The sequence below is a fragment of the Periplaneta americana genome, chromosome 8 (genome assembly GCF_040183065.1).
Source record: "Periplaneta americana isolate PAMFEO1 chromosome 8, P.americana_PAMFEO1_priV1, whole genome shotgun sequence".
Lineage (NCBI taxonomy): Eukaryota > Metazoa > Arthropoda > Insecta > Blattodea > Blattidae > Periplaneta > Periplaneta americana.
This window is the reverse complement of record NC_091124.1, coordinates 46251980-46271000: the sequence shown is the minus strand read 5'-3', so window position 1 is coordinate 46271000 and position 19021 is coordinate 46251980. Positions and strand designations below refer to the sequence as shown.

Here is a 19021-nt window from a genome sequence, read left to right as displayed (position 1 = left end):
TAAGATTTCTTTGACATGTTCCATATTATAGCTGTGAAGCGATGAATTGATACCACGGAATGTAAATAAATATAACACAATACGTCTATAAACTCGCTTCATAAGTCAGGCACCGTCGTTTTTTATATTTTCAAGCAATAAAAAATGTCAGAGCTTCAGCCCTCCTGAATAGCAGCAACAAATAACGCAGGGCTGGACAGCAAGAGCGGATTCTACTCTCTCACGGGGAGCCACAGGATTTTTTCTTCAACCCCTTTCTTCCCCGCAGAACACCGCGAAGCGTTGATTCCGTGACTGATGAATATTAAGCGTCCCAGTTTCGAGTCTGGATTTAGGTCACCTGTATTTTGTTCCTGTGTCTGTACGTACAATAAAAAATAAAATTAGAAAATATAATTCATACGGATGAATACATAAATTTTTGTAAATGGAAAGAGAATTCAGCATAATAGTAAGTGACTTTCCTATGTGTAGTGCATGAGTAGGAGTCCTGACAAATGTTAAAGATACAAAATTTAATTTAAACGGACTGATGGAAAAGTAACAAGTGTAAAGAACATCCATGTAAAAGAGTAACGTCAGAAGTCGTAATGTGAAATGAACGTGCTGCGAGAGATAATAGACGTCAAAAGCAGTTTCTGCGTGGGATTGTGAACTGTATGTGTGCGCATAGTTACGGCAGTATATACTCGTAGTTTTCTTTCGAGTTCGAAAATTGTTTTCAAAGACGTAAATTTTCCATTACTCGCAAAAGGAAAGCTGACAACCACTATTACTTGCTGATAAAAAAATTACAAGTGATATATGAAATCTCTTGGGTTGCGTGAAACATCTTTATTCTTGGAATTGTCCGATAGAGCGATACGGACATTGTGGAATGAAGCAACGACGGAATGACATAAGTGGAAATAAATAAGAGATAAGCGGTCGCACGTCCTTGGAAAGAAATTTGGGAATGTGAGAAAAGATTTATCTGAACTCTAAGCCTGATAGCCACTTGTCTGATTCTGTTTTTCACTGTACCGTTGAAGGAACATAAGAGGATTTTAAAAATGAAAAATCGATAATGGAATGAATGCCGCTGTGGCCGGGAGGAAAAAGGTCTTAAGTCAATTTTTTGTGAAAATGAGATTTTTATATATTCTGAAAGCGGAAACAATTCTCTATAATCTGGTAAAACAGCTAAAATCAAATAAGACTCCTGACTGGATTTATAGAGCGTTACCTAATGTCCTAAGTACTTTTTGAATCGAGTACACAGAATAAAGGACTTAAGAATATTTAATACTTTATTCCTTACAAACCATCACATGTTTACTTTCCATGCTTCCCTATTAAAAAGGTCTAACTTGTATTTTAGCCATTTTATCCCATACTGATGCCCTTTCCTTTTCAAACTTTAAGCACCAGGGTAAACAGTCCTATAATTGAATAATTTCAACGAAAAATTGTTCCGGGGCCGGGAATCGATCCCGGGACCCTTCGCTTAGCGCGCGAAAGCTCTTCCGACTGAGCTACCCCAGGAACTATACACGACACCGTCACAATTTTTCCTTTGTATCCACACAACTCAAATGAGCTGACAAGACATCAGAACTCAACTTTGAGTGCACACCAATACTTGTGTGACTTTAAATTGTGGCTTTCTGTTAACGTACCTCCAGTAACGAATGTATTATACAAATCTGGCTTTCAGGTAACCAGAAATGGAACTATAAAAATTGGAGATTTATCCTTCGAAGAGGTAGAAAAATTCAAATATCTTGGAGCAACAGTAACAAATATAAATGACACTCGGGAGGAAATTAAATACAGACTAAATATGCGAAATGCCTGTTATTATTCGGTTGAGAAGCTTTTGTCATCTAGTCTGCTGTCAAAAAATCTGAAAGTTAGAATTTATAAAACAGTTATATTATCGGTTGTTTTGTATGGTTGTGAAACTTGGACTCTCACTTTGAGAAGGAACAGAGATTAAGGGTGCTTGAGAATAAGGTTCTTAGGAAAATATTTGGGGCTAAGAGGGATGAAGTTACAGGAGAATGGAGAAAGTTACACAACACAGAGCTGCAGGCATTGTATTCTTCACCTGTCATAATTAGGAACATTAAATCCAGACGTTTGAGATGGGCAGGACATGTAGCACGTATGGGCGAATCCAGAAATGCATATAGAGTGTCAGTTGGGAGGCCGGCGGGAAAAAGACCTTTGGGGAGGCCGAGACATAGATGGGAAGATAATATTAAAATAGATTTGAGGGAGGTGGGATATGATGGTAGGGACTGGATTAATCTTGCTCAGGATAGGGATCAATGGCGGGCTTATGTGAGGGCGGCAATGAACCTCCGGGTTCCTTAAAAGCCAGTAAGTAAGTAAGTAAGTAAGTAAGTAAGTAAGTAAGTAAGTAAGTAAGTAAGTAAGTAAGTAAGTAAGTAAGTAAGTAAGTAAGTAAGTAAGTAAGGCTTTCAGGTAGTAGCTCCCTGTAAAACAGGTTTGAATAATTTCAAGGAAAAATTGTTCCGGGGCCGGATATCGATCCCGGGATCCTTCGCTTAGCGCGCGAACGCTCTTCCGACTGAGCTACCCCAGGAACTATACACGACACCGTCACAGAGAGCTACTATCTGAAAGCCAGATTTGTATAGTCCTATAATTGTTTAAGACCCATTTTGCATTCCTAATAATTTACATTCCTCATTTATTTTCACATGAAAAAGGGCTTATGTTTACATAGTCAATTCTACTCAGTTTGGGTTCTAGTCCTAAAAGGGTTTAAGTGCGGCTATTTTTGGAAATAATGAAGAAAATTGTTAAATGAGCAACATTACCTATTTTAGAAGAAATATAAACAAATAATATCCAGGAAAACCCTCTTAATTAAAAACACTCTATAATTGACACCAATTTCAATCTTTCTAATGCTCTCCTGAACATTATACAATTTTTACCTTTTTCCTCCCGGGCACATTTATTGAAAGAATTAGTGAATGAATTAATGAAAGGGGAAAATGGAAGAAGGAACACTACAAGGTATGCGAAAACGTGTCCTTGTAAGAGAGTTCGGGGCTGAGAAAAACTGAATATGTGAGCTCCAAGCTTGTTGGCCACTTGTCTCAATCGCGTTTCTGTGTTTCACTGAAGAAATCTACAGAATTTCGAAGGAGAAAGCCTAAAATGGACGTAATCTAATAGCTGCAACATAAAATGGAAGAGGGGAGAGAAGCATGACACAAGTATCTGGAGAAAAAATGTCGGAAAACGTAAACATGCAAATTGAAAGGTGCCGTGCACTTTCGCAGTGCGAGTGAAAGTCCAGTACACTAGTCCATGTACCAAGGGTAATATGCGAATGTCAAAACAAAGTCACCTATTTCGAAGACTTCTGTTTGGAAGAATTTCCAAAATTTTGTGGGGGAGAGGATGGGGGTCTGTGGCCCATTCCTTTTAGGGCTCATTCCGACATTTGTCTTAACGCCTTTGAAAAGAGTGGAAAAAATCTTAGGCAGGATGAGTTGTCTCAAGTTTGGAGACTAGCCAATTGGCTTTTTGGTAAGTGTATTGAAGTATGACTCCACCGACGAAGAGGTCATTAGTTAGAAAGGGTGATTGTTATTGTTATTTAATAGCCCGAGTTGTAAACAAGGTTATTTCAGCAGTGGTTCCGGTATTCAATTTGTTTTATTATTATTTCCCCACAACTGGGGATGACGCCGGCCTCCCTATCCTCCTCTCTCATGTATACAGGGTGCTCTAAAATTCCCCTTACAAATTTCTAGGACTTGTTAATGGGACTGAGTAGATAATATTTTGAATTGGAACCCATGTCCGGAAACGTACCGTTTCCGTGCTACAGCCATTTGAAAGCAAGCACTGCCTGAACGTACGTCACGTGTCTCAACAAGTAATAGCTTCACGATTCGTCCGCCTGCAGCGTTACATGATGAGGGGTGCTTACGTCAGATCCTCCATGGCCTCCACGATCACCGGATTTGACTCCATTGGACTTTTTCCTTTTCCTCTGGGGTCGTATGAAGAGTTTGGTTTATGAGACTCCTGTAGAGACAGTAGAAGATCTGGTGGCACGAGTTGTGGTCGCTGCAGGAGAGATTGCAGATACATCAGGTGTGATAGAGCGCGTTTACCAAAACATCATTCGTAGGTACAATGCGTGCAACGAAGTTGGTGGTCGCCACATCGAACCGCATTTGCAGTGGATTTGAATGTTAACCATCATTTGAAAAGGACAAAAACAGTTTAAGTTGAACTGTAAACAAAAGTGTTTGTGACAAATGATTCAGTTTCCATTTTGTTTCTTTGGTTATTAATGATGAGTTGAATTGTAAAACAAGTGATGTACTGGGTCACGCCTCATAATAAAATAAATTACTTGTAAAAGTGGTCGCGTTAAAAACATGTTTTCAAACGGCTGTAGCACGGAAACGGTACGTTTCCGGACATGGTTTCCAATTCAAAATATTATCTACTCAGTCCCCTTAACAAGTCGTAAACGTTTGTAAGGGGAATTTTAGAGAACCCTGTATAGTCAGTAGATCCGGCTAGTGCCTCCTCCGTTCCCTAGGCGCAAACCGGCCAACACTAGATATAAGAGGGTTGGGTTTGGCACGAGCTGCCGCGTACAGACTCCTAGCAAGGCTAGCGAAGAACTCGATTTTTTTATTTTACTTATTTTAGTAGGTTATTTTACGACGCTTTATCAACAGCTTAGGTTATTTAGAGTCTGAATGAGATGAAGGTGATAATGTCAGTGAAATGAGTCCGGGTCCAGCTCCGATAGTTACCCAACATTTGCTCGTAATGGATTGAAGGAAAACCCCGGAAAAAACCTCAACCAGGTAACTTGCCCCGACCGGAAATCGAACCCGGGCCACCTGGTTTCGCGGCCAGACGTTCTAACCGTTACTCCACAGGTGTGGACCGAACTCGTCGATGATTGGCAAATTTAGTGTAACTTCTCTCTGGAGGCTATTCGGGAGAGATGGGTAATGATTTTAATCACCTGGTTCTGGATAACTTAGAGCTTACGGAGATTGGTCACGGGAGCGATCCCCCCATGCGGGTGCGACATAATCGATAATAGACATAACCTAACAACTAACACATGTGGAAGAGGACGGTGTGGGAAACGATAAAAAGAAAATGGTTAAATGAAAAGAGAAAACAAGTTAAAGGTACGCGATTCCGTATCCTTACATGGAAATTTTGGACTGACAGGAATTTTCAATGTGAATTTCAATCCTATGGATGAGAAACTGCAGACAAATTTTGCCTGGGGACCTCTATTGGAGACAAGTTTTTTATGTGTCGTAAATTTAAGAAACAGAATCCACGGCTTTAATTTCCTTAGGAAGAAACCACGCTGAGAATTTTTACCTTCCTTGGCTAGGATTGAACCCAATTTTAACAATGATACAATTATTGGATGTGGTGTAACAAGGTGCATATGATGTTATGCTATGAGAGATATTTAAGAAAATATGATTGACAGAAATTGTACGATGTGATAGATGTGATATATTAGAATACAGTGACGTGAGATATTGTGATCGAATAATATTTTGGCAATTTCTGTGCTAATACTTAATATGTCCTGCACTTAGTTCAATATTGTATGAAATTATGGTGTTTAAGCAGTATTTGAGTTAACACAAATTGACTTGATTTGTAGGCTATTATGAAATGTACTGTAATTAGAGTTAAATGAGTTGACATAGTTTAAGAGCGATTGTGTTGTATTCATAGCAGTGTCATGTGATCAGATAGAAGATCAACGTTAGGATAACTGGATGTAATATATTGTGACGTCATTAGGATAAGGTGATGATTATGTGTCATGTAATTAATTAGTTTATGCTCGACCATGCCGAAATGTACTAATTATACACCTGGTAGCAGTCCTTTAATGCATGTCATTAAAGTATACCTACTCATTAAAGTACAGGTCTTCAGCCAATGATAACTCAGCTTACATGTGTTCGGCCAATGACAAGTCAGCTTTGTACCGTTATAAAACCGCAAGTATCGATTATTCTCGGATATGCAATCGAAAGAGAATTAGCGAAAAGTCACGGAGGCTGGAAATCCATTACTGTCGCAGAAGGTTATGTTCCGTTACTATAATAATTAGCGTTAATTGTAAATAATATTCAAATAAATTCAATTTGTCATCTCGTTTTTCAATGTCGAAGTCAATAATCAAAGTTATAATATTATAATATTATCAAGTTTAACGGGACTACGTCAAGGTCAATGACATTATTGTTCTTCGGAAAAAATCAATACTTTCGCGTCTGCGCACATCTCACAATTCACGACCTAGAACAAGGTCACTTCCGATCCTGTCAGATACCTACAAATAAAATGTATACATCTGAATACCGGTAATTTCAAGTTAGAAATATGGTCGAGCATAAAAAGTCGTATGAAACTCGCCTATAATGGTAATTAAGAAGCTCGTTTCATAAATATCCATACTCGATTCTTAATTACTATCATTATAGGCTCGTTGCATAATGTACTATTAATGAGAGGTAATAATATAATAAATTGCACTGAACTTAAGTTCCTTCTAATTCCATTTTTAACATAATGTGATTTCTTTTAGTTTAATATTCTTTAATATAGTGTGAGGCACTTAAAACAAAGTGAATGAGATAACATGGATGCATTTAGATTTTTTATGAGGTATGTCATTCAGAAGTATTCAGATTAATATTGTGATGCTACAAAATTGTGCCCTATTAAGAAACTGCATTTTGATTGTAACGTTATGTGTTCAGTTAATGCAGTGTGGTGCATTGTGATGTATATTTACCAAGCTTAGTGTGCAGTAATTCGAGAAATTACGAAATATGATGTGATGTACTACGGTGCAAATAGAGTAGAATGATGTGACATAATGTATTTTCTTACGAATAATATGCTATAAGATGAGATATATATGGCACGATATAAGATGATATATCAGGTAATGTTATAATTTGTATATTGCATGTTTTCTGTTCATGTGTTTGATGTTATGTATTGGATACATTCATGTTCACGTGGTATGATGCAATAGGATGTAGTCTAGAATAATATTAATATATTTTATATAAATGTGGAGTGTAAAAATGTAAAGAATTACTTGATTTTTAATAAAAAAATCAGCCACAAAAAAAAACCCTGGAATTTCGGATCCAAACTCGAGCATGACGACCACTAGACCATCGCGTATGACGCATGTGACAAACTAATACAGTGTGTTTCAGAAGTGGTACTAAAATGTAGGGATGAAAGGCAAAAAAAAAGTGAAGCAAAAAAGTTCCAATAAACACGGGTCTGCAAATTAACCGTTTAAGAGATCCTGGTTGTGGCCGCCAGTGAACCGAGCGCCTAAATTCGGTATAGCGGTAACATTCATGCTTCGCATATATACCGAACCCCCCCCCCCCTCCCATTTCCTTCTAAGTGTGAAACGATTATCTAAACAGACGACAAGGTGAACGGTGGATATATAGAGAAGGACCTGCACCTCGCTCACCGGATTTAAATCCTTTGGATTTTTGTGTATGGGGTTTTGTAACAAGCGTAGTTTACACGACAGACATCACCACACCTGAAGAATTACAGCATCGGATTGTAGATGCCTTCCAGAAAATGAAGAATGTCCCAGGTTTGATCGAATGCATACTTGGGTCTTTGCGGAGAAGACTAGACAGATACATTCAAGAGCACGGTCAGCATTTTGAACACCTGCTGTAAAATTCTTCAGTTAACATGTTCATACTGTACTGTACCTTGTTTATCACAAATTTTACTGCTGTTCAAACAAAAATGTTTCTTTTGTGTCTGTTCAACTACATTTCTGTGGTGTTGAAGCCAAAATTATTAATTTTACTGTCTCGTGATTGAAAAATAAAATAAAATTATCACTACTTTTGTTGAAATTAATACCGGTACTTTGTATTCAGCGAGCCCCAAAAATAAAAAAAATGACATTATCTAGTAAATATTTATTTTGCGGGCACCTATGTTTACCGGAACTCTTTTGATTCTCTTCGTTTTTACTGCTGATCTATAAATTGTTGACCATCACTTTTGAAACACCCTGTATATGATCAATATTTTTACATAAAGTTTTTAATTTCCTCAAATAATCACACTCTGCTCAGTCCTTAATTGCAAATTGTCTGTTAGTTTTAGTTGGTAAACCAGCTTATGAATGGCACAAATGAAGCCTTCTCTTTCAGTGAACAGTCCACCACTTTTTAATCACACGTTCGATGTACTTTTATAGACCTGAAGTTCAGTTAGACAATGCGCGTGTTTTCTATGGTATGCTATTTGAATCCAGCCTCGCTTTCTTCACTTCACTTGTTACCAGTGGGAAATCAGTGACGTTTGTAAAATTCAAGAGCGAGTAGTCATAATCGGAAATTAGTACTGCCTCGTGTAGTTATAAAACATCTTTCTTGATGTTAAAAAACATTGTAATGTAATTTTCACTTTATTTTGAATTCCTATGTGTCAGATTTCTGCTTCTTTCTATTCTTGGCAAAATGTTTGTCTTGAGTTGATTTTGGGTGAAAGATTTTAGAATTTTTGATGGTTTGTTTTCCTTTCCAACTCTTACTTCTACTTGGTTCAACTGGAAAAGGCACCGGCGTAGCTCAGTCGGCTAAAGCACTTGCAATTCCCGTTTGGGCTGATTACCTGGTTGGGTTTCTTCCGAGGTTTTTCCCAAACCGTATGGTAGATATCAGGTAAGCTATGGCGAATCCTCGGTTTCATCCCGCCAAATGCCATCTCGCTACCAGCAATCCTATCCAACTAATCCTGTTTCCTACAGACCATGGATTTCTTCATAGGTGGTATATCCCTTGTCGCGAAGAGCTTGAGCGATTGCGGACCTGATTTTGTGATGCCTGGCATTGCGTAATGTCTCACCATCCGGGCTAGATCCAAGAACGTGGGCGAGAGTTTCTATCTCATCCTGTACTCGCCATGGCTATCTAGCGCTCAGAATTTGTCTATGCCTGATTTTTACAATAAGCTAAACGCCTCTAGATCTAATTAAAATTTGTAACTGACAATTGAAAAGTTGTCAGTATAAAGTTAAAATAAAACAAATTATGATTGCGTGCTTTACGACTCTCTACACATTACAATCAAACATTTTAAGTATTTCAAATGAAACATTTTCCTCCTTTCTCATAAAATTCATTTTCTTCTTTCCTAATGACGTGCTCGCTACAAAATTCTTCTATTGGAGCACTCATTTCCAAGCGCCTAGCTTTGTTTTGTTTTCACATGTTCATTGAACAGCAGACCTGAACTAAGTAGCGTTGGATGGCGTCAAGCTGTACTCTATACATACCTACACTGTTGTGGGTTGCTTGGAGGCTTTAGGTAACCAAACGCAGGATTCTACTTATCACAGATCATGCATATAATGACTCAAAGTAATCCTGTTTTGAGTACTGTGATGCATTTGCTAAACAATAGTTGGCAGCACAAGAAGGTATTGATATTGCTTTCATTCGTTCCGACTTGCCAGTTCTTTTGTTATTTTTGTATTGTTGCACTGGTATTTCAATTTTCGTGACCATTTTAATAATTTTAAGTAGGATGGTGGATTGGACGTGCTGGACACGAAAGAAACATCTTCTGCAAGTGGTCTCCGAGGTCCCCCGACTTGAATGTCCGACTTCTTATGGGGTTACATAAAATATACCATATTTATAACTCTACTACATCAGAATCTGAAAGATCTGCGACATCGTATTATAAAATGTATAGAAACAATTATACTTAATTCGATAATTGACCACGTGTGTATTGCAAATTATGGTAAAATAAGAGTAACTCAGAATATAACATATGAGTACAAATCAAGGTTTCAGGTATAACTCCCTGTAAAGTTGATTTGAATAATTTCGAGGGAAAAATTGTTCCGGGGCCGGGCATCGAACCCGGGACCTTGGTTTAACATACCAACGCTCTACCAACTGAGCTATCCGGGAACTCTACACGACACCGATCCAATTTTTCCCTCTATATCCACAGACCTCAAAGTGGGCTGACCTCCGTCAAGCAACCAACTTCGAGTGCTCACTAACTCTGTGTGACTTAAATTGTGGCTTTCTGTTAACGAACAGTGACGTGTATTATGCAAATCAAGATTTCAGGTATAAACTCCCTGTAAAGTTGATTTGAATAATTTCGAGGGAAAAATTGTTCCGGGGCCCACTTTGAGATCTGTGGATATAGAGGGAAAAATTAGATCGGTATCGTGTAGAGTTCCCGGATAGCTCAGTTGGTAGAGCGTTGGTACGTTAAACCAAGGTCCCGGGTTCGATGCCCGGCCCCGGAACAATTTTTCCCTCGAAATTATTCAAATTATTCAACATATGAGTATATTATCAGAACAGAACAAGCTCTCCAAGTACGCTGCAGACTGAAGTTCACTGGCTCGAGTAGCATCACATGATATTCTATGCTACGGCAAATACGTAGGGCTTACCTATAACTTCATTAGAGTCGTGTTCGCACCGATGTAGCGTATGACGTGACATGGTATGATGCGAGGCAAATTGCAGCAAGTCATACGTTAACTACAGAGCACGGTCCGGCATGTTCACATGTCATCCGATGACTACATGTGCAGCATCAAATTATGGAGACGCCTCGGGTTATCTTAATGTTACAGCGTGGATGTATCACTTCTCAATCTCGGGTTTGATCATCGTCGCTGACTACTGTGATGCTTGTGACGGACAAAATGTTTTTAGTATTATTTTATTCAAAAATACTTGCAAATATAGAAGTTATTTATAGTCAACATTCAAAGTGGGCGACTACGAGCAATTCTGATTGCAGACCGCTATGAAAATTGTAGCGTATTTCGGGATTCTTTCGGCATGCACTAACAAAAGTTTAACGACACCTACACATTTAGTAAACATACTTCCTGTGCTTTACTTTCATCTTTAGTAACAAGATTATTATGGAAAATTTGCAATTGAGGTGTTACCTGGAATAACAAATTAACGTAATCCATAACTATGGGAATTATTATTAACATGGTGTTGTATTTGCTCTGCAATTTGCCAATTATAGCTAAGCCTACATTTTGCATTTTTGACTGTGATGTCTGTACTTGGCTCTTTTTGATTTGTTTTTATTTGGTGTTTTTCATTTATATCTGTATCTGTGTCTTTTATTTAGGTGGTATCTATTTGTTTTTTTCTTCTCTTTTCCATTTTTAATTTGTAACCACACTTCTATCTGTTTTACCTCTTTTTTTCGTGTTGTATGCAATTCTATTTTTTTATCTGTACTGTCTATTGTAATTGGGGCTTTGCCCTGTTATGGACATAAATAGGTAAATAAATAAATAAATAAATAAATAAATAAATAAATAAATAAATAAATAAATAAATAAATAAATAAATAAATAAATAAATAAATAAATAAATAAATAAATAAATAAATAAATAAATAAATAAATAAATAAATAAATAAGCTATGGTCCTGGAACATAACTATGGTCCACGATACAACATTCAATTAACATTGTAGAGGTAACATAGACAGTTCGTAGATAGCTGCAGTGACTTGACTTTAAACTACTGTACTTACTGGCTTTTAAGGAACCCGGAGGTTCATTGCCGCCCTCACATAAGCCCGCCATTGGTCCCTATCTTGAGCTACATTCATCCAGTCTCTATTACCATATCCCACCTCCCTCAAATCCATTTTAATATTATCTTCCCATCTACGTTTCGAACTTTCCAAAGGTCTTTTTTCCTCTGGCCTCCCAACTAACACTCTATATACATTTCTCGATTCGCCCATGCGTACTACATGCCCTGCCCATCTTAAACGTCTGAATTTAATGTTCCTAATTATGTCAGGTGAAGAATACAATGCGTGCAGTTCTGTGTTGTGTAACTTTCTCCATTCTCCTGTAACTTCATGATGAAGTCCAAACGTCCTTTCCCTCCGGCCACCCAACTAACACCCTATATCCATTTCTGGATTCGCCCATACATGCTAGATGTTCTGCCCATTTCAAACCTCTGAATTTAATATTCCTAATTATGTCAGGTGAAGAGTACAATGCGTGCAGTTTTACGTTGTGCAACTTCCTCCATTCTCCATCCCTCTTAGCCCCAAATATCTTCCTAAGAATCTTATTCTCGAACACCCTTAACCTCTGTTCCTCAAAGTGAGAGTCCAAATTTCACAACCATACAGAACAATCGGTAATATAACTGTTTTATAAATTCTAACTTTCAAGTTTTTTGAGAGCAGGCTGGATGACAAAAGCTTCTCAACCGAATAATAACAGGCATTCCCCCCCCCCCCCATATTTATTCTGCGTTTCTTCCTGAGTATCATTTATATTTGCTTTATCATAACAACGGAGAATAAAAGAGGGTTATTATTATTATTATTATTATTATTATTATTATTATTATTAAATTACCTAGTTATTTTACGACGCTTTATGAACTGCTATAGCTATCTAGCGTCTGAATGAGATGATAATGCCAGCGAAATGAGTCCAGGGTCCAGCGCCGAAAGTTACCCAGCATTTGCTCTCAATGGGTTGAGGCGAGAAACCTCAGCCAGGTAAAGGCTGGTTCACAATAAACCGGGAACGGAAACGACAACGAGAAATAATGTTAAAATAAATATATTTAAATGTGAACATTCACAATTAACGAGAAGATTGCCGGAGCCCGGAAACGGGAACGTGAAAGTTAATTGTGAATGCTCACATTTAAATGCATTTATTTTAACAATATTTCCGTTATCGTTGTCGTTTCCGTTCTCGGTTTATTGTGAACCAGTCTTAACTTGTCTCAACCAAGATTCGAACCGGAAGCCGATCGTTTCACAGTCAGGTGTGCTAACCGTTACTCTACAGCGATTATTATTATTATTATTATTATTGCTCATTAAATAAATATAAATAAATAAATAAATTATATCATTATTATCATTATTATTAGTTCCATATAACAAGAATGCCCAACGACAGGATACCTTTCAGAACATGGTGTTATAGACCTACACGAAGAAGACGAGTGGGAAGACCAAAGAGACGTTGGAGAGACCAGTTTGGTGGATAAAATTCTGGAGGCGGCCTAAACCTTGAAGTTATTGATGATGATGATTATTATTAGTACTGTTATCATCATCATTATCGTAATCATTAGGATGATTAAGATTATGACTATCAGGATTATTATTATGGTTATTATTTATTACTGTCTTGTAAGTTATCATTAGGTACCGGTACAAGTATTAGAAATCTGATTAATTCTTAATTTGTTATTCTCGTTCCTATAACATATAGGATAATTATTATAAACCATATAGGCCTATATAATTTTATATTGTAAAATGGCTAGAATACAATAATGATTGTTCTGTAACAATAATTTATAACGTGCACACCAATAGAAAGTGTAGTTTTCTATAGTATAGGCTGGTTCACAATAAACCGGGAACGGAAACGAGAACGGAAATAATGTTAAAATAAATGTACAGTATTTAAATGTGAGCATTCAGAATAGTTAATTGTGAATGCTTACCTTTAAATACATTTATTTTAACAATATTTCCGTTCTAGTTCTCGTTGCCGTTTCCGTTCTCGGTTTATTGTGAACCAGCTTTTAATATTTTCATGTTTCATATCATTGTGTTACAAACTATTTTTTTATTTAGTTGTTATAAAAGATAGCCTAATTACTGTAAAGTATAAACCATCTTGGACTATACGAGTATAGCCTCACATTCAACTACCTGTATTAAAATACCATTTAATACCATCCGTACAATAACGAGTTTTCAAGCGTTGAAGGGTTCCGTACAAATTTTACGGAACAAACGTTTGAGTCATGAGTCCCGCGCTAACAGGTTAACTCGCCGTTATTCGAGAACCAGTAAAAATTTTGAGTTGCCATCACTTTTAAAAGTAATTTCCATCCTTTCTCAACATTTCTCTCGCTTTGACCCCCCATGTAACGTGAAAAACAAAAAAGTTTGCCGCTTACCAGCGGTGAAGTCTGAACAGATCAATCTCCATCGAAGTTAATTTTTTTTTTCATTTTCCAAAAAAGATTTTGAGTTCGATTTGTTTTTCTATGCTTTCCTTAAACATTCAGCTATCAATCCAAAAAATTACAGCGCGATTGATTAAGTACTATAGGAGCTACGACATGATATATATTTAAAGAACCGGGAAGTGCATAAGCCAATGCTTCCTATAGAAGCATGGCCCGAGCGATACTGCTTTCTTATCATTACTACAGTCCCGCATAGACGTCCGGGACTGTCGGGAATGACCTAGTATCGGTAATCTCGGGACCAAGAGAATCTCGTGTTCTCTATCAATGAGTCATTTGGCTACGTTAGGTACTCGCGCACTGGGCGAGACTGCGGTGATTACGCAACCGAGAACGGGCGATAATATGAGGCAGTCTGCCCGACTCTAACTTCATCCCTCTTAGCCCCAAATATTTTCCTAAGCACCTTATTCTCAAACACCCTTAACCTATGTTCCTCTTTCAAAGCGAGAGTCCAAGTTTCACAACCATAAAAAACAACCGGTAATATAACTGTATATAAATTCTAACTTTCAGATTTTTTGACAGCAGACTGGATAATCTCAACCGAATAATAACAAGCATTTCCCATATTTATTCTGTGTTTAATTTCCTCCCGAGTATGTTTATATTTGTTACTGTTGCTCCCAGGTATTCTTCAAACTACAGTAGAGTAAAAAATATAGATAAACGAGGTACTACTTTATGGAGTACAAAATTTGAATGGTTGTATCGTGGACGATAGTTGTGTTCCAGGACCATAGTTATGTGAAATGACAGTATGTTATGTTACCCGACAATAAAGCCTGATTCCCACGGTGATAGTTTACAGGAGTCAAGTGCTGGAACCCTTTAAACTTGACGTCGTATTTGTGATCACACGGAGACACTAAACTTGAAACCATGTTTCACATGTAAAAAACGCGCGCCGAATGTTGTATGCTTAATGGTACACTGTTTTAAGTTTTTCTTTTTTATCTTTTTGCGAACTACTATTTCTACAGTAATGTTTTGGACACCTTGTTTCTTAAGTTTTGTAACAAGTTTCTGAAATAATTGCCTCTCGTTTAATTTTATTATTATTATTATTATTATTATTATTATTATTATTATTATTATTATTATTATTATTATTACTGGCTTTTAAGGAACCCGGAGGTTCTTTGCCGCCCTCACATAAGCCCGCCATTGATCGCTATCCTCAGCAAGATTAATCCAGTCTCTACCATCATATCCCACCTCCCTCAAATCCATTTTAATATTATCTTCCCATCTACGTCTCGGCCTCCCCAAAGGTCTTTTTCCCGCGGGCCTCCCAACTAACACTCTATATGCATTTATTATTATTATTATTATTATTATTATTATTATTATTATTATTGAAGTTTTCTCGTGTCGTATATTCCATGGAAGTTCGTACATCTCATGCACTTCTAAAAATAGGGTATGTGTATTTATTTATTTATTTATATATTATAACTTACTGGAAAGGGGAAAGAAACTGCCCACCCTACCACATTATCTTCGGGCCTAGTTGCCTCGTAAGTGGTGCCTTGTTGGTATCACTTGTGAGGTTCAGCCCTGTCTTCGGACAGTTGACTAAACAACATCAACTTACGGGGAAAATATGTACATAAGCTTGATGTTCATCAAAGGACCTTTTCACATACATTTAATTTATAATTATTGATAATGATTCATATGGACAGCAGTTATAAAATAGACACTAATTATATTATGCAACTCATTAGCAATAGAAATAAAAGAAATGAAAACGTGAAATAGATCAGATAAAAATCGATAATAAATTGCAGGGGCAAAAGAAGGAAAAACTTTGATATTTGTCTCTATCTAGAGATATTAAATACCAAATTTATTATATATTTTTTGAGGGATATGAAATGGAATTAGTTTGAGTATTTCAACGGAATCAGTATTATTTTTGTTAATATTTTTCTAAGAAATATCATCGAGTAGTCGTTCTTGTGTCATTGAGCGTAAGGAAAGCAAAATTTCATCCAGTAATCTAGTTGGGAACTGGAATGGACAAGGTATTTTGAATATCTTATAATAGTTATAATATAGGAACCTAAGGAATTTATTCTGTATCAACTCGATAGAATGAACGTTGTTTTTGCAACGATTCCAAATAATTATAGTATCATATTCTATTTGCTTCTAACCAGGTGTAGACCTAACCTAAAACAGGTGGTTGCTTGAATAATTTCGAATTACAAATCCAAGTTATTTGTAAGCAGAATTAGTAATCGTTAAAATGTGGGGTTTGAAAGTTAAATTAATCTCAAATTCGATACCTAAATTAATTATCTATTAATTTAGACAAACCATACACGCACACTATCCACAATATCTGCTTGAAAGTTGCTACAAGTTAGCACGAAGAAAGTGGTGGGGTCAAGTTGATCACGTGACGAGAAAATGGACACAAAAGTTGACGTATCGTCAACTCAAATTCTGCTTGACCTCCAAGTCACAACTTGACTGTCTCGACCATATCACACGGGGAAAGTCGAAGGAAAGTCGAGTTGCTTCAAGCACTTGACTCCTGTAAACTATTGGGCTTAAGTGAAACCAAACCTAATCCATCCCAACGTAACAAAATTCTAATTAAATTAGGACTAACGATTAAAATATTATAGATATTACAAATATAAGAACCAACAAAATAAAGCAATTAATATTTACATCTCCATCCATGTAACTGTCAAAGTTTCTATGGAAATTTTGTTGGATTGCTGAAATGCGTTTTTTGGTTGCAGATGTGAATTTCGGTGAAATCTGAAATCTGACAGTGAAGGAGATGTGAATACCTCAGGAGATGGCATAATGTGTATCTTGGTTTATCGAGACAAGATCAGTAAGCCCTAGTGAGTTCATTCACAGAGAACTGAACTTGCCGTGTTCGGGTATCCATGAATGAAATTTTAATTGTCATTAATCTAGAATTGATTAGTTAATTTCCAGACAATGATGTACCAAGATGTCGTAATCGTACACATAGCTAACTTCCCATTCAATACGAAGTCTCATATTGTACTGTACACTATTTTACATTACTGACGATGACAATTACCATGAGAGAAGGGGAAATCTGAGAAGCAATTAAAAGAGACGTGATCTCGCTCCTTGTAAGCAAATTTGAGGCTAAACCGCTTCAGAGGTATCATGTCTCAATAATTTGTTATTTACATTTGAAATTGTAAAGGTTTCATGTAGACACCCTGTATAATCTTCGCTTGATTCGATATTCTTCGAGTTATTACATCAATACGTCGGCAAAGTTCTGACAGCTGTTGTTAATCACAGAATGCAATATTCTGTCTTTTTACTTTCCAAACATGCCTGCAAGAAATGAGCTCGGATTTTGCAACATTCATTAATCTTGTCCACTTTACTGTGCCTTTCTCTTAGCTGCGGTTCCTACTTCCAGTGGAGTGAGGAGTCCCTTCCGATCCTGCACTCGAGTCTTTTGAATTGTGCTACCTCGAAGTACCACTTGAGAATACAGGGTAATTCGTTTCACATATCCCTCTCTGTATCCGACAACCATTCCCGCCTGAAACATCTTCGCTCACTCTCGTTCGATCTTTATGTTGTTATATCTCCCAAGATTCTGAGTAGTGCGTTTTATAGTTACTATCAGGTATATACATTGTGTCCCAAAAGTCATGGTGGGATTTCCGACATTATATTTTTGTGAATTAATAGAGGTAGAAATGTAATACCTATTGGTGACAGATGAAAATAAAACTCTCAAAGTTTTTCTCCTGCAAGTTTCAACACTAAAGGAAACAGAAGACAGTAACAATCGAACAAATGCAGTAACTTTCATTGTTATATTTAATTATACAAGATGGATGTCCAAAGAAAAGTGCAAAAAGCAATACCCCAGTTTGACCTTTTAGCAAGATGATGCTCCTTCAAATGATACAAATATATTATTTATTTATTTTATTTTATTTAGTAGATTTATTTATACTGGCAAAGTTAAGGCCATAAAGCCTTCTCTTCAACTCAACCAGTATGGATGTTATTAATGAAAGATTTCCACAGCGGTTGATTGGGAGGGCTGGTTGGAAGCAATGTCCTCCACGATCGCCGGTCATGAACCTTTAGACTCTGAACAAATGTTTTCCCGGTGGCTTCTACCATTTTATCATATGTTGATGGTCTTCCAGTACACTTTTCCCCCAAAAGACTTCCAGTCTCTTTAAACCATCTCAACGACGAATGTTATTCTCGTGTGGTAGTTCTTCGTTAAATTCGCGACGAAATTGACGTCGTACACCGAGAGTTTTATTTTCATCTGACACCAATATTACATTTCTATTTATCCAAAAATATAATCCTCTGGAATCCCACTATGACTGTATAATACAATATGTCCAAATTGCTACGTGTATAATTTCATAACGGTGTACAATACGAACCATATACTAGTGTCATAAGAAAGAAAGATTCGGAGCACTGAACTTGCAATGAATCTGGAACTTGAAAATTTCAGGCGGGCCAGTTTTTTTTTCATGAGCGGATAATTTTTTTTATGCAAATGTACATACGACTACCGAGAGCGACATTATACCCGTTTAAAATCATGGAGGTTTTCTGTAGACACTCTATGTACACTGGGCTGCAAAAGAATTACCAATACGAAGTTATATCGTTTTCCGAGGACTTTAGCAAACATGACGAGGTGGAAAGCTATTTTCTTGAGTTTAGTTTCTTGAAAACTTGTAAATACGACTTTTATATGACATCTTCACGTTGTTATTGAATAAGAATTGGTTTTAAATTATTCACATACTTTTATTTTACGACTTTAATAAGAATACTACACGAAAATAGTGAAACTGTAGTTTATATGATATTCCACAGCCTTCCTA

The 19021-nt window shown here is 36.8% G+C and overlaps 1 protein-coding gene and 1 non-coding gene across 2 annotated transcripts in view; both read right to left on the bottom strand.

The window, feature by feature from the left end:
* LOC138704705 (uncharacterized) overlaps nucleotides 1-19021 on the bottom strand; it is a 597313-nt gene that overhangs the window by 208966 nt on the left and 369326 nt on the right. The gene's annotated exons all lie outside the window — the stretch shown is intronic.
* Nucleotides 1452-1525, bottom strand: TRNAS-GCU (transfer RNA serine (anticodon GCU)). The gene has a single exon. It is a non-coding gene; the product is annotated as a tRNA-Ser (tRNA).